Here is a 14,462-nt window from a genome sequence, read left to right on the forward strand (position 1 = left end):
TGGTCTTCGCAGCACTAATGTTCAACCTCATGCCGCAACATTATGCTCCAACCCATTACTAAGAGAGTGCAGCGCTACCTCTGTTAAGAGTAATAGCACCGCGTGGTCCGCAAAAAGAATATTCATCATTTCCACTTTCAACCTTGGCAAATCCCAATTCATTTAAAAAAGAAACGGCCAATATCGCAAATAAACAAGTTCAATAATAGCTGGGCCAATACCCGTCGCTGAATACCCCAACATCTATTGGAAAACTGAAACTTCTTTCCCCTGTCTTACTATATCTGACCGTGGCAGAGGGCTGGCGATGTAGTTTGTTGGTGAAACGTCCGCTTTTAGCCAGGTTTCAGCATTTTGTTTCTTGTAAAGTAGCGCTCTCTAATTCATCACAGCTGAATATAAGAACCCCCCTTCCCCAAATGGCGCTCTCTAGTTCCTCACAGCTGAATATGAGAACCCCTCTTCCCCAAATGGCGCTCTGTAGTTCCTCACAATTGAATATAAGAACCCCTCTTCCCCAAATAGCGTTCTCTAGTTCCTCACAGCTGGATATAAGACCCTTCTTCCCCAAATAGAGTTCTCTAGCTAATCACACCTGAATATGTAAGAACCCCTCTTCCCCAAATAGCGCTCTCTAGTTCACAACAGCTGAATTTAAGAACCTTCCCCAAATAGCGCACTGTAGTTCCTCACAGCTGAATATCAGAACCCCTTTTCCCCAACTAGCGTTCTGTAGCTAATCACAGCTGAATATATAAGAACCCCTCTTTCCCATATAGCGCTCTCTAATTCATCACAAGTGAATATAAGACCCTTCTTCCCCAAATAGAGTTCTCTAGCTAATCACAGCTGAATATATAAGAACCTTTCTTCCCCAAATAGCGCTCTCTAGTTCCTCACAGCTGGATATAAGAACCCCACTTCCCCAAATAGCGCTCTCTAGTTCCCAACAGCTGAATATAAGAACACCTCTTCCCCAAATAAAGTTCTCTAGCTAATGACAGCTGAATATATAAGAACCCCTCTTCCCCAAATAGCACTTTCTAGGTAATCACAGCTGGATATAAGAACCCCTCTTCTCCAAATAGCGCTCTCTAGCTCCTCACAGTTCTCTAGCTAATCACACCTGAATATATAAGAACCCCTCTTCCCCAAATAGCGCTCTCTAGTTCACAGCAGCTGAATATGAGAACCTTAGTTCCCCAAATAGCGCTCTCTAGTTCCTCACAGCTGGATATAAGAACCTCAGTTCCCCAAATAGCACTCTCTAGTTCCTCACAGCTGGATATAAGAACTTCTATTCCCCAAATAGAGCTCGCTAGTTGCTCAAAGCTGAATAAAAGAACTCCTCTCACCCAAATAGCGCTCTCTAGTTCCTCACAGCTGGATATAGGAACCTTTCTTCCCCAAATAGCGCTCTCTAGTTCCTCACAGCTGCATATCAGAACTTCTCTTCCCCAAATAGCACTCTCTAGGTAATCATACCTGAATATGAGAACCCCTCTTCCCCAAATAGCGCTCTCTAGTTCCTCACAGCTGGATATAAGAACTTCTATTCCTCAAATAGAGCTCGCTAGTTGCTCAAAGCTGAATAAAAGAACTCCTCTTACCCAAATAGCGCTCTCTAGTTCCTCACAGCTGGATATAGGAACCTTTCTTCCCCAAATAGCGCTCTCTAGTTCCTCACAGCTGAATATCAGAACTTCTCTTCCCCAAATAGCGCTCGCTATTTCCTCACAGCTGAATAAAAGAACTACTCTTACCGAAATAGCGCTCTTTAGTTCCTCACAACTGAATATAAGAACCCGTCTTCCAAAAATAGTGCTCTCTTCAGGTAATCATGCCGGAATATAAGAACTTCTCTTTCCCTAATATCGCTCTCTAGCTCCTCACAGCTGAATATAAGAACTCTTTTTCCTCAAATAGCGCTCTCTAGTTCCTCAGAGCTGAATATAAGAACACCTCTTCCCCAAATAGAGTTCTCTAGCTAATCATAGCTGAATATATAAGAACCTTTCTTCCCCAAATAGCACTCTCTAGTTCCTGATAGCTGAATATAAAAACCCCTCTTCCCCAAATCGCTCTCTCCAGTTTCTCACAGCTGAATATAAGAACCCCAGTTCCCCAAATAGCGCTCTCTAGTTCCTCACAGCTGAATATAGAACCCCTTTTCCCCAAATAGTGCTCTCTAGTCCCTCACAGCTGAATTTAAGAACCCCTCTTCCCCAAATAGTGCTCTCTAAGTAATCATACCTGAATACAAGAACTTCTCTTCTTCAAATAGAGCTCTCCAGTTCCTCACAGCTGAAGATAAGAGCCCCTCTTCCCCTTAATAGCATTTTCTAGCTATTCACAGCAGAATATATATAAGAACCCCTCATCCCCAAATAGCGCTCTCTAGTTCCTCGCAGCTGAATATAAGAACCCCTCATCCCCAAATAGGGCTCTCTAGTTCCTCACAATTGAATATAAAAACATCTCTTCCCCAAATGACGCTCTTTAGTTCCTCACAGCTGAATATAAGAACACCTCTTCCCCAAATAGAGCTCTCTAATTCATCACAGCTTAATATAAGAAACACTCTTCACCAAATAGCGCTCTCTAGTTCCTCACAACTGAATATGAGAACCCCTCTTCTCCAAATAGCGCTCTCTAGTTCCTCACAGCTGGATATAAGAACCTTTCTTCCCCAAATGGCGCTCTCTAGTTCCTCACAACTGAATATGAGAACCCCTCTTCACCAAATAGCGCTCTCTAGTTCCTCACAGCTGGATATAAGAACCTTTCTCCCCCAAATAGGGTACTTTAGTTCCTTGCAGCTGAATATAAGAACTCCACTTCCCCAAATTGCTCTCTAGTTCCTCTCTCTAGTTCCTCACAGCTGAATATAAGAACACCTCTTGGTCCACGAACTTTGCTATCAGCCTACAACTCACCGGAGGCATCTGTTGGGCGGAGAAGTGCGGGAACGGTGACTTTCTTCTACACAAATCCCCGGGACTGCGAGTACCAGCAGCCCTACTGCCTTGCTGATTATTTGCTGCAGCTGCTGGCTCTTCCCGGCCCCTCCCTCCCACTACAAAGCGCCTCGCGGCCCCCGCTACGCGGGAGCCGCTCGGAACCTGACTTGGTCCACGAACTTTGCTACCAGCCTACAACTCACCGGAGGCATCTGTTGGGCGGAGAAGTGCGGGAACGGTGACTTTCTTCTACACAAATCCCCGGGACTGCGAGTACCAGCAGCCCTACTGCCTTGCTGATTATTTGCTGCAGCTGCTGGCTCTTCCCGGCCCCTCCCTCCCACTACAAAGCGCCTCGCGGCCCCCGCTTCGCGGGGGCCGCTCGGAACCTGACTTGGTCCACGAACTTTGCTACCAGCCTACAACTCACCGGAGGCATCTGTTGGGCGGAGAAGTGCGAGAACGGTGACTTTCTTCTACACAAATCCCCGGGACTGCGAGTACCAGCAGCCCTACTGCCTTGCTGATTATTTGCTGCAGCTGCTGGCTCTTCCCGGCCCCTCCCTCCCACTACAAAGCGCCTCGCGGCCCCCGCTTCGCGGGCGCCGCTCGGAACCTGACTTGGTCCACGAACTTTGCTACCAGCCTACAACTCACCGGAGGCATCTGTTGGGCGGAGAAGTGCGGGAACGGTGACTTTCTTCTACACAAATCCCCGGGACTGCGAGTACCAGCAGCCCTACTGCCTTGCTGATTATTTGCTGCAGCTGCTGGCTCTTCCCAGCCCCTCCCTCCTTGACCACTATAACTGTCTCCCCACCTACGCGTAAGCGGGACGCGTGCGGGGCGCACCCCGGGGCGAAGACCGGGCAAAGAGCGGGCCGTTTGAGGCCGTTCGAGGTCTGTGAGGTCTGGTCTGGGCTACCCTCTTTCGTATTTTTCCAGCGGGTCTGTGCTGAGTGTAATTGTTATACAATTTATTATTATTATATCCCCACAGTTAGGTTAGGGGGTTGCCCTTGTTATGGTTGTTAAGCTATGTCTACCAGGTTAACACGGAGCAAGGCCCCAAATGGTGGTCTTCCAATCAATGGTCCTATGGACGATTTTATTACTCGTACCAACACAGCTATAGACCATGAAATTTCTAAACTTCAGACTCGTGTTTCCCTGGAATTGGCGTCCGCTAGGAGATTGTCCCAGGTAATTGATTTGTCAAAAAAATCTTCCCTGGGCAATATAGCCACCGCGGTTACCCCGCCACGTCCAGCTATCCCCCAATGTGTAGTCACACATGTTGATGTCCACCACACTCCGGCTTTCTCTGTACTACCCCCCACCTTGGAGCCATCGATGCAGGATAGTGCAGCGAACCTTTCCACTATCCCTCTTAAGCAGGATACTGGTTCTAATATTCCTACCTCTGCAATGTTTTCTTCTAGGCGCACTTTTAGTAGAGATCATCAAGCTAAAAGAAAATGCACCTCTCGGTCTGCTTACTGTCGTAAGAAGGCTAAAATTGCGATTGCTGATCATCTGAATGCGACCAGTGCTCCGGTCTTAAATCCTATAGGAGGGTGTGTGACCGGGGAACATTCACATTATGAGGGGGATAAAGATGAGCCAGTTCCTGCTCTCTTGACCACCTCTATGGCTACCGAGGCAGAAGAAGAGGGCTTACATGTTGAGAGTGGGGATAGGAATGAAGGGGAATTTATAAGTTTAGTTTGGGAAACCCTTAAGAAACTTCTTTCTCCTCTTGATCTTAGACTCTCACGCATTGAGAACAATTTACTCGAGATGGAAAAGAGCATTATTGCTCTGGCCACTCTCGGCCTGAGAAGTCTAGAAAACCAGGGCTTTCCTGTTGCTGAGCCACCTCCCCATGACTCGATCCCTCAAGTCCCACAATCTTCCCCTCCACTACCAGTTATCGCACGATCGGTGCCTACATTGGGGCCTGCGGCTGTGCATCATAGTACTACCGCCTCCATACCTAAAGTTCCTAAGCGTCCCATCCCCCAACCAGTAGTTAAACCTAATGCAGGTGTGTTGCATAGACCCCCTCCTAGGGAAGCGGTGCTCCATTCAATTAAGAGCCCTCCTGCTAAGAATAACTTTAGAGGGGGTTACGTTGATCTTCCTCCAGAGGCCAATGATTATGTGGTTGTGCTGACGGGGGTCCCCCAGTTAGGAAATGGCCAACACGAGAACCACTGGTCTCTGAAGAATAAGACAATCCATTGGCTTAATGCGAATAGACCAATCCCTAATGGTCAGAGAAGTAGAATTTTAATGGTACGTAGAACCCCTTGGGTGGGCCCTTCAAGGAAATCTAGTCCTGGGGATTGTATAGTGGTGACCTTTGAAGATCCTTTTACGGCACACCACATCTGTTCCTGGCCTATTGGTGAAGGTTCTCTTGTTACACCTAGGCCATTGTCCTTCTTTTATTCACCGTGTTCTAGATCTACACGTGACGAGGACTGGTCTTTAGTACACCACCACAACTGGAGGAGCCACCCCAAAAAATTCCAAGATTTCTCCACAAATTGGAATGGCTTCTCCACTTTTAATCGGTTTGCTGGGCTTGAGGAGGTAGATTGACTCGCACGTCAACCCGTTCCCCAGGATCCTTTACCACAGGTATTAGGGCACAATGAATCATCTTCCTCTTTTTGTGTGCTGACTGAACCCTCGGCTGTTAGCCCTCCAACTCTAGAGGGAATGTTGTCTGTTTTACCTATGGAGGCGGCCTTGAATACGTTGTGTATTTCTGATTCCCAAGTTGTAATGGACCAACTGGCCCTACCTTGTGTGATTCCCTTGTTCCCAATCCAGAATGTTCCTCCAACTAGGAAGCTGACTGATGTAACAATGGCTCCCTATCACCATCAGACTGAGCCATTACCTAGGCCAAATAGATCTGCTGCGGGGGGGGGGGCAGGACTTGTGACTAAATTGGCTACATTAGATTACCCTCCAAGGCAGATTACCTCAGTCGACCCCTCGATAAAGATCATAAGTTGGAATGTGGCAGGGCTCGCCCGTAACTTCGAAATTCCAGAATGGAATGCCTTTCTGGCCCCCTACAACATCTGTCTTTTGCAGGAAACCTGGTGTCTTGAGCCTAGGCATAGAGTGGGCTTCACGACCTACTTCGTTCCAGCTTCCCATCAATATGGAGGTAAAGGTCGCCCGTCAGGTGGCCTTCTCATATGGGTTAATATTGCTCTAGGTCTAAGTGTAACCCAAAAGTCCACGCACTCTCCTGATCTTCAGAGGATAACCATTCTATGCCCAGGGGGTAGGAAGATGGAAGTCTTTAACCTCTATCCAAGGGGGGCCAGGGGCGGGTCATCCACTCTATCCTCTACAGGATTAAACAGCGATTTAGCCGCCTGCAGCATTGATTCTTATGTTCTTCTGGCAGGCGACTTTAATTGCTGTTTTGAGCCATTGGCTGTGGAGGATATACTGGATACTTGGGATGAGGACACAAGGAGAGGTATTCCCATCCTGACCCTAGATCCGATTCCTAAGTGGACCCAGAGTGCGGTAGACATCAACGCGCTCTGTATGGAACATGACCTAAGACCAACTAACGGCCGATCTAAATCGGATACTCTGGGTGTGCACACTTATAACAGGATAGGCCATACCTCCAGAATAGACTATGTTGTGTTGAATTATAATTTGTGGTCATTCCATCATGATATGGAGGTCATTGCGTCTTGTGATAGTGACCACAATCCTCTCTCCTTATCATTGATTCCGCCCTGGCAGGTGGGGAACCCAATTAAGATTCCCTATAAGTGGAAAACCTCCCATGAGCTTGTTCCCTCGGCCTGTGGTAGGCGCCTAAAATGGGCTAAAGTAGCAGCGGATGAGGGAAGGATGGCACAGGCAGGGACCACCATGTTAGCGGTGGGGCTGCGCCTGGATGCCCTGGGTGCCACCAGCCAATCTGTTTTACCATTATTCACAGAAACCATTGCGGTGCTAAGTGATTTGTTTATTATACCCCAATCCAGCGCGAAGGTTTCTATGAAAGGTGCTCCTAGGGCAAGAAATAAATGGTATTCTTCTAAATGTCGGGTTGCCAAGGGGGAACTTATTTCTGAAGTGGAAAATAAGGATACAGGCAACATTAGATTGGCGAGGAATCTCTATAAAAAAGTTGTGGCAGAGGCGAAGGAGGCCCATGATTTCAGTTTTTGGTGGGATTTAGCGGAGGCAAGTACCAGAAAAGACTCCAAAGGGTTCTGGGATCTGCTGAGAGCTAGGGATAAACCTCTTGATTCTCAGTTCACTTGTAATATTCCTGGCGATCTCTGGTTTGCCCACTTCTCCAAACTGTACTCTGTTCAAAGTGGGGTACCCCTTCTTAAAACGGGCCTTCTTGCCAGCTTACCAGCTGAGATTTCTATCAATGCCTCCCCCTTCAGCACAGAGGAAGTTGAAGGGGCAATCAGTCGTATTGTATCTAATAAGGCTGCTGGTCCCGATGGAATTCCGGGCGACTTGCTGAAGAAATATCCATCATTGTGGAGTAGATTAATTGCCTCTCTTCTGAATGAGGCAGTGTTGGGAGGTTCTCTCCCTGACTCAAGGAGCGGTGCTGAGGTCGTCCCTATTTTTAAAAAAGGCTGTCGGGACGACCCAGCTAACTATCGCCCTATTAGCCTGCTTGACTCAACGCAAAAGGTTGCGGGCAAAGTGGTTCTAGGCAGGATCCTGCAGTGGGTCGAAGAAAACCAGGTTTTGTCAGATTTCCAGGCAGGTTTTAGATCAGGGATGGGTACCATCGAGCAGACATTCCGTCTTTTAATGATATATTGGAAGGTGGTTGTGCTGGGTGGGGGCAGCTTGTATTTAGTCTTTATAGACTTGCGAACTGCCTTCGACCTGGTCCCACGAGCCCAACTATGGAATGTCTTAGGTAGGTTGGGTATACCTCCCTATTTGTTGGCCTTGCTCATAAAGTTTCATGAAAGCAACTTTGCTCAGATTAGATGGGGTACCCAGGGGGATAAAACATCTCGCATCTCCGTAGACAGGGGCGTCCGCCAGGGATGCGTGCTTGCCCCCACTCTGTTTTCTCTTTATGTTAACGGAGTGGTGGAGCATCTGCTTCAACAGCCGTCAGATGCACCATCCTTGGCTGGTAGGAAAGTTCCTACGCTCCTTTTTGCGGATGATACCCTCCTAATTTCCAAGTCACCAGTAGGTATCCAAAAGTTGCTTTCTAGCTTTAAGGCCTTTTGTGATACCAAGGGCCTGTCTATAAACATAAGCAAGACCAAATTCCTTGTTCTTAATCCTCCTAGGAAAACGGTTGTTCCCCCTACCTTGGACTCTGTTCCCTTGGATAGAGTCAATGAATTTGACTACCTAGGTATTCGTTTGTGTGCCAATATGAGTTGGAAGGCGCATCACCAGAAGGTGTTCCTGACACATAAGAGGGTTTCAGGGGCCCTGCTCAAGGAACATCGTGCCTCAGCCTTAAAACCTATACGGGCACTTCTTGATATTTATAGGGCAAGGGTGGTGAGCGCAGCATTGTATGGTGCGGAACTGTGGGGTATACAGAGAGTTGACATCTTGACACACCTCGAAAATAATTTCCATAAAGATCTTATGAGGTTACCCCACAGTACCCCTACAATTCCTCTCTTGCTAGATGCAGGCACACGCCCAATTTGTGAGCAAGCTAGGCTACGCCCCCTTTTATTATGGGCCAGGATATGGAATGTCCCTGAATTGAGTAGTTATGCAGATGCCCTTAGCGAAATTCTATCCATATCTGGCTGGCATAAGGTAACCTGGCTGAGGGAGGTTAAGCGTCTCCTTTTGGACCTGGGATTAGGTGATGCCTGGGTCAATAGAACAGCACCCTCCAAACAATTGCTTAAGAAGATCTATTGGCTCTGGGTGGATAATGAGAGGTTGTGTAACCCTAACCATTGCAAATCTGTCGCCCAGTTTCTGTTGGTTAAGGAGATCCCTTGCAGAGAACCTTACCTGGATTCAATCCTTAACCCGGGTGACAGAGCATTATACTTTAAATTTAGGGTGGGCGTTCTTCCTTTAGGTCTGTTCACGTCTACTTGGAAACCTCCATACCAAACTATTCCTTATTGCCCCTTTTGTGATTCTAGGATTGAGTCCACAGCCCATTTGTTGTTTGAGTGCTATGCTTATTCTATGCCCAGGTCGAGATGGTTGAAGCCCTTATGTAGGTGTCTAGGTACAAGATCCTATCTGGAAGCTTTACGCATATTGCGTTCAGATGCCCGTCCCTTCTATGCCTGTTGCTTGGCTAAATTTTTGGGCTGGGCTTGGAGGATAAGATCTGTAAGGAAACAGTTGTTACAGTAATGTACTTTTCTTAAAAATTTTTAGATATCAGACAGTCATGGAATTTAATAATTTTTTATCTTGTAATTGTATTATATTATGTGTTATTTATTGATTGTTATGTGTTTGTATTGTTGTGCTTTTATGACAAACTGTCGAAATAAAGCTTTTGAAATTGAACACCTCTTCCCCAAATAGAGTTCTCTAGCTAATCATAGCTGAATATATAAGAACCTTTCTTCCCCAAATAGCACTCTCTAGTTCCTGATAGCTGAATATAAAAACCCCTCTTCCCCAAATCGCTCTCTCCAGTTTCTCACAGCTGAATATAAGAACCCCAGTTCCCCAAATAGAGCTCTCTAGTTCCTCACAGCTGAAGATAAGAACCCCTCTTCCCCTTAATAGCATTTTCTAGCTATTCACAGCTGAATATATATAAGAACCCCTCATCCCCAAATAGCGCTCTCTAGTTCCTCGCAGCTGAATATAAGACCACTCTTCCCCAAATAGCGCTCTCTAGTTCCTCACAGCTGAATATAAGAACCCCTCATCCCCAAATAGCGCTCTCTAGTTCCTCGCAGCTGAATATAAGACCCCTCTTCCCCAAATAGCTCTCTCTAGTTCCTCACAGCTGAATATAAGAACCCCTCATCCCCAAATAGCGCTCTCTAGTTCCTCACAATTGAATATAAAAACATCTCTTCCCCAAATGACGCTCTTTAGTTCCTCACAGCTGAATATAAGAACACCTCTTCCCCAAACAGCACTTTCTAATTCATCACAGCTTAATATAAGAAACACTCTTCACCAAATAGCGCTCTCTAGTTCCTCACAACTGAATATGAGAACCCCTCTTCCCCAAATAGCACTTTCTAGTTCCTCACAGCTGGATATAAAAACCTTTCTTCACCAAATAGCGCACTCTAGTTCCTCACAGCTGAATAAAAGAACTCCTCTTACCCAAATAGCGCTCTCTAGTTCCTCACAGCTGAATATGAGAACACCTCTTTACCAAATAGTGCTCTCTAGTTCCTCACAGCTGGATATAAGAACCTTTCTCCCCCAAATAGGGCTCTTTAGTTCCTTGCAGCTGAATAAAAGAACTCCTCTTACCCAAATAGCGCTCTCTAGTTCCTCACAGCTGAATATGAGAACACCTCTTTACCAAATAGTGCTCTCTAGTTCCTCACAGCTGGATATAAGAACCTTTCTCCCCCAAATAGGGCTCTTTAGTTCCTTGCAGCTGAATATAAGAACTCCACTTCCCCAAATTGCTCTCTAGTTCCTCACAGCTGAATATCAGAACACCTCTTACCCAAATAGCACTCTCTAGTTCCTCACAGCTGAATATGAGAACGCCTCTCAAATAGCGCTCTCTAGTTCCTCACAGCTGGATATAAGAACACCCCTTCGCCAAATAGAATTCTCTACCTCATCACAGCTGAATATAAGAACCCCTCTTTCCCAAATAGAGCTCTCTGGTTCCTCACATCTGAATATAAGAACCCTTTCCCGAATAGCGCCCTCTAGCTAATCACAGCTGAATATAAGAACCCCTCTTCCCAAAATAGCACTCTCTAGTTCCTCACAGCTGAATATAAGAACCCCTCTTCTCCAAATAGCGCTCTCTAGTTATTCTCAGTAGAATATAAGAACCCCTCTTTCCCACCCCCAGGGCCCTTTGGCTCTTCCAGTCAGTGTTTGGTGTTACATTTTTGATCTCACCACTCTCATCCCGTGAAATTATCAACTGCTAATGTTGGTTGACGTTTTTCATCAGAGCAGTCTCATCATGGAACTAGAACATGTCATCATCTTACTTTCTCTATCTCCCTTGAATATCTGGATGACTTCATATCTTTCAGAAGCAGACATCAAGCCAGCTGAACTAAGCCCGAGGGGGCAGATTTACATGCCCCTTGCGCCACTTGTGCGTCACTTTCCCCATTTTAAAAATGACGCAAAAGTGACGCAAGGGGCTTGTAAATCTGCCCCTAGGTCTTTAAAGTGGAAATGGTATACCACATTCTGTGTCAGCTAAACAAGGTTAGAGCTAAAGTCAGAAAAAATGCATGAGCAACACTAACAAGGGCAGAAGAATTCACCCTTTTTTTTATTTCACGGGACTGTATTTATTGACATATTTTGACACTGGGCACAGATACCTCAGCACAGTACCCTGACCGAAGAGCTCCTGATTAAGTTCAGAGGGGGGGGGGGGGGGGTCTCCACGTACCTTGCAGGGGGGCCCCTCAAATTTCGGTACGCCACTGCATTGTGCACCCTTTTTTTTATTTCACGGGACTGTATTTATTGACATATTTTGACACTGGGCACAGATACCTCAGCACAGTACCCTGACCGAAGAACTCCTGATTAAGTTCAGAGGGGGGGGGGGGGGTCTCCACGTACCTTGCAGGGGGGCCCCTCAAATTTCGGTACGCCACTGCATTGTGCACCCTTTTTTTTATTTCACGGGACTGTATTTATTGACATATTTTGACACTGGGCACAGATACCTCAGCACAGTACCCTGACCGAAGAACTCCTGATTAAGTTCAGAGGGGGGGGGGGGGTCTCCACGTACCTTGCAGGGGGGCCCCTCAAATTTCGGTACGCCACTGCATTGTGCACCCTTTTTTTTATTTCACGGGACTGTATTTATTGACATATTTTGACACTGGGCACAGATACCTCAGCACAGTACCCTGACCGAAGAGCTCCTGATTAAGTTCAGAGGGGGGGGGGGTCTCCACGTACCTTGCAGGGGGGCCCCTCAAATTTCGGTACGCCACTGCATTGTGCACTAATTCTGCCCACATCAGTGATTCAAAAATATGTCATTATTGATGTCCCTACAAGCTTGAATTGCTGTCAGAAGATACTGCAACAAGCACATGTAAATGTAATCGTTTTTGATATGTTTAAAAGCCTACTCACCAAGCATATAGGTGCATAATGTGTACAAGTGAGACCAGCCAATCATGGAATTTCCATGTCTCTCCTATAACATGATTCAGAAGTGCTATTTATTCAATATCCTGGGCCATTGATTTTGGTAAATACCCCAAAAATTTCCAACACCAAGAAAAATTAGCACAGAGTGGACAGGGTTTGAATGCTCTGAAGTCCCACTCCCTCATAAGAGTAAGAGGGCGGGCCCTTCCTGAGAATGTATCAAATGTATGGCATTAGCTAATAAGAGGGTGTTTTTCTGAGTCACAGCTACCACAATACCGTTTTCAGGTGCTGCACCACCCCAATAATAAAAATAAAAAAAATCACTGAAAACCGAAACAAATCATCCTTATTTGTTCCTGTGAAGAAACCTCTACGATCTAATTTTAAACACAAGTAACCCATTCTAGGTATGGCAAACCTCAGGGGCCTGCTGGACTCCAGTGGGACCTGCAAAGGGAAGTAAAGATCATTCAGGAGTGATGCTGTACCTTAAGGGAGGTCTAAAAAAAACGAATACAATTAAAGCAGACATTTGATTGGCCAGTAAGTCAACGGTGGTTAAAACAAGCCCATAAGCTATAGAAACAAAACAGGAAGAACGTTCCTGAAAAGCATTTTCCACCGGTATTTGGAAGACGGAGCTGGGAAAAACGTATATCAACATCCATCATCTCATTTTGCAAAACTGGGGAGAAGGAACGATCAACTAGTGGAACACTGATTGTATCTTAACACCGTCATCCTAGGATGAAGATACAATTGTGGTGTCAACAACATCTATAGCACCACCGCTGACTATGCTGGAGAAGGAATCTTTTGAGTGGTAGTTTTTAACGCTTCCTACAGGGCAGAAAAAAAACAATGACTGAAATGTGTATTGTGCAATTATCAGGGCCATCCTGGGTACTACTCCATGGGCACATCCTGAATAAGGAAGCACCTTAGATCGATGCACCCAAAGGGCATAGCCCGGAATGAATACATAGAGAATATGCAGCAGGTGAAGAAGCACAAAAACCACCTGCTGATGTGTTATACACCAACATCAGGAGCATGATTGCAAAATGAAGCATTTTAGGGCATACTACAACAAATATCACTAGGAGGGACATGCATTTAAAAGAACATCACTAAAGTTTGAACAAAAACATAAGAAGTAAAAAGAAAAATAGTTACAGCATTAAGAAGTTAAAGAAATTGTTTACAAAAATACTGAAAAATTAAAAAAATATATAATAAAAAAATAAAAGCCTGTTCCCTCTTCTTCTGCCCCTCACTGCTACCCTCCACTGTATGTCTTTGTTTATCTGCCCTCTCTCGCTTGCCCACTTTGATCTGTTGTACTACCCCTTGCCTGCCCGCATTCCCTCTTAGGTCATCTTGTTGGAACTCTCCTTCCTGCCTGCACTATAAGGTCAGTTTTCTGCCCTTCCACCTCTGGCCTACCCTTTGTGGTCCGTATTCTGCCCAAGCCCTTGACGCCTGTCCTCCATGATCAGTTGTGCTGCCCCTGGCCCTCCCGCCTACTCTCCGAGGCCAGCTTGCTTCACTTGCCTCCATGGTCTGTCCTCCATGGTCCCTTGCTGCCTCGCTCCCTTCCTTCTGCTTGCCCTCAAAGGTGAGCTCCTTGCCCCTGCCCTTCCAATCTGTCCAATCTGATCCATATGGTGCCCCTGCCTCACTGAACTGCCCTCCACAGTCCATTGTACAGTTCCCTACTCCCCCAGTGTGGTCTCCAAGGTTTCTTGCTGTCCATGCCCCGCTGGCCTGCCCTCCATTGCCCCTTGTGTTGCCCTTGCCCCTCCCTCGACCTTCCAAGGTGAGCTTGCTGCCAGCTGTGGTCCCTTGTTCTGCACCAGCCCTGCCTACCTACCATCGATGATCTGTGTGCTGCCCCTCCACTTCATATGGGAGGCCTAGTGCAGCCCTACACTGTGCATGCAAAAAGAACAATTGATGGACAGAGTGCAGAACAATGTCATACATTCACCTCAGTACAGAGATCTGGGCCTAAATCCATCGTTTTTTTGCTCACCATCCCATTCCAGTTTGGACCCAGCCATATGCAAATCAGTCTTAACCCTGTGCCCAATGAAACAGTCCAGCCCGAACTGCCAAGCCAGGTCCTCCCTGGACTGGAAACAAGCATCCGAGGACCGGTTTCTGGCTTTCAGCCCTCAT

Source organism: Triturus cristatus, chromosome 11 (genome assembly GCF_964204655.1).
Source record: "Triturus cristatus chromosome 11, aTriCri1.1, whole genome shotgun sequence".
In the NCBI taxonomy this organism is placed as follows: Eukaryota; Metazoa; Chordata; class Amphibia; order Caudata; family Salamandridae; genus Triturus; species Triturus cristatus.